Here is a 2,865-nt window from a genome sequence, read left to right as displayed (position 1 = left end):
CAGGGAAGATACTGGGTCTCTGAATTGCTGACTTTAAATTGCAATGGCTTTGTGCTTATTATATGAGGGGACTCAGATAAAATTGAGAGTCACAAAACTTAATAACTTATTAAGTTATAAAACTATCATCCTTCTAGCCAGCAGATAGGGTACATCTATAGACACATAATCTGCTTGTAACCTCACTGAAGCCTATTTCCTCTGCAGGCATGCACTCGCTCTGGAGCTATGGGCAATCAGTTAAGGTAGCTAAGTCTTATTCTTATGTTCTTTGACATGGTCATAATTATAGTATCTCTCCTATAGACCTGTTGTGACGCATGCAGGAGATAATGGGTCTAAGGCACTCCTAATCTGTCAAGTGTTATGAAAATGAAAATATTGTGAAAAGGAAGCATTGCTAGTCATTCATCTTCCACTTGACTTAGCTAGGAGAGATTATTGCTATGTCCTTCTAGCAGGAATAAACAGCAAGGACATAATCTCCGAGATCTGGTTCTTTACACCGCGTCACGGCAACACCTTTGCATTTTAAGAAAATGCAATTTCTTTCATTGGATCTCCACTGGTGAGGGAATGTGTCTTAAAGGAGGGTAATCTAGGAGTCAGTTTAGATAAAGCTTCCTACTTTGGGCAGAAGACTGAAGTAGCAATCGAAGCCTTCATTTTGATTCTTTCTCAAGAAAACTGAAAGAAGTGAAAGCTGTAAAATACAAAGTGCCGGTTTGACGGTTGTATTCAACAACTGACTGGATTGAAGGGTAGGAAAAAACTTTAACAGCCAAGCTAGAGCTATATCAAAATGCATGTATAAATACTAATTTCTGTATGGTCAAGCATGAGGTGTAAGTTTGAGTCCTTGTTCGGACATGAAACATTCACACTGGATGATTTTCCCAGGTATCTGCATAATGAATATAGTTTGGCTATCTCAAGAATATTTAAATCCTATATAAAAACATAAAGGTACTTATAGGATTTAAATATTCTAATTGTAATGTCTGATCAAGATAAACTTTGTTGGGTTCTATTTACTGATCTATACAAAGATATTCAATCATAGAGAAGTATTTTCAGCAATGAAATCTATCGTTTTTCATATTCCAAACCACATATCCTCATGATTGTCTATGTTGAAACTTATAATGAATTATAGCAGCAGGTTCTCGGGTCTTGTTCCCTTTTTCTTAACTTAGTAGGTTGAGGAAGAAAACTGAAGAAGCAAAGCTTAGAGACATGATAAAATCAGTGTACATTGAAATGGCCTAGTAGCTGGATTATAATTGTTCCCAGGTGATGCTGATGTAGAAGTCCAGAGTTGTGCTTTTGTCAACAAGCAACTTTAAAATACCAACGGGGTGTGAAATTTCTCTAGGTGTTCTTTTTAGAATTTCTGCGTCATGTTTTCCAACAATGTATTTCTTTGTTTCAAAATATATTATACTATTGTATTTGTGTGTGTGTATGTGTGTGCACACACACATACATTTACATATGTTTGTATAAGTTTTCACATGTATCAGGGAAGTTATTGTGGTCACAAAAAAGAGCATTCTCTCCTTCTACTATATAGACCTCATAGAACAAACGAGGGTCTTCAGGTTTTTAAGTTTGGCAGAAAGAACCTTTATGAGCTCTGCTGTCTTTGCCTATTCAGCATCTTACAGTTCTAACACCCACCCTCTGCAGAAGGGCGGTGCTTCTGGGAGATAAGGCACATGGCTCTCATATTAGACCATTTTCTTTCTTTAGCCCATGATAGTAAAAAAGATGCAATTGCAATTTCTTTCCTATTGGCTGTCATATGACTTGTCTAGTTTTCCTAGGCCAGACTGAGCAGGTATAGCAAGTATCTCTTCTCATCTCTGAGCACTGATAAGAAACTGTGAACAAAGAAAACCTGGTGAAGTGTCATAACGCTTCCACATAGTTCTGTATTACTGCCATTGCTGATTTTCAATGATATGACATATGTGAGCTGACCTCTTCACCCAAGTTTTTCTTATCGTTTCATCTAAAATGTGACAGACACTCTGTTTGTCCTGCTTTTTAAATTCTCACATTTACTAAGTACTGCCTGTTGTTCTCCCATCTGACAACCACAACCTCTGAGAAGACTAGACCATCCTCTGACCACTGATGCAGAGACAATGCCTAGAATAGAATCTATCATGTATTAAGGACACCAGGAACCCACAAGGATGAACCCAGCTAGCACTCTTAGCAATAGTGGAGAAGATGCCTGAACTGGCCTTCCCCTGTAATCAGACTAGTGGCTACCCTGATTGTCAATATAAAACCTTCATCAAAGAACTGATGGAAGCAGACGCAAAGATCCACAAGCAAGCACTTGGCTGAGCTCTGGGAGTCCAGTTGTAGAGAGGGAGGAGGGATTATATAAAGCAAGGGGGTAATTATCATAATTAGGAAACTAGCAGAGACAGTTGACCCGAACTTGTGAGAACTCACTGACTTTGACTGACAGCTGGGGAGCCTACATGGGACATAATTAGACACTCTGAATGTGGGTGACAGTTGTGTGGTGTGGTCTTTTTGTGGGGCTCCTGATAGAAGATTTATCCCTGGTGCATGAACTGGCTTTTTTTTTTTTTTTTTTTTTTTTTTTTTTTTTTTTTTTTTTTTTTTTTCTCATGGTTTATTTTTTTTTATATTTAAAAATTTCCATCTCCTTCCCTCCTCCTCCCCCCTCCCTCCCCTCCTTCTCCCCTTTCTCTCCCCTCCTTCTCCCCCTTCCCTCCCCTCCCCTCCACCCATAACTCCCCTCCCTCCCTCTCAAGGCCAAGGAGCCATCAGGGTTCCCCACTCTATGCTAAGACCAAGGTCCTCCCAACTCCCCCCAGGTCC

This window comes from Arvicola amphibius, chromosome 3, assembly GCF_903992535.2.
Source record: "Arvicola amphibius chromosome 3, mArvAmp1.2, whole genome shotgun sequence".
Lineage (NCBI taxonomy): Eukaryota > Metazoa > Chordata > Mammalia > Rodentia > Cricetidae > Arvicola > Arvicola amphibius.
The sequence above is the reverse complement of the archived record's forward strand: the minus strand, read 5'-3'. Positions refer to the sequence as shown.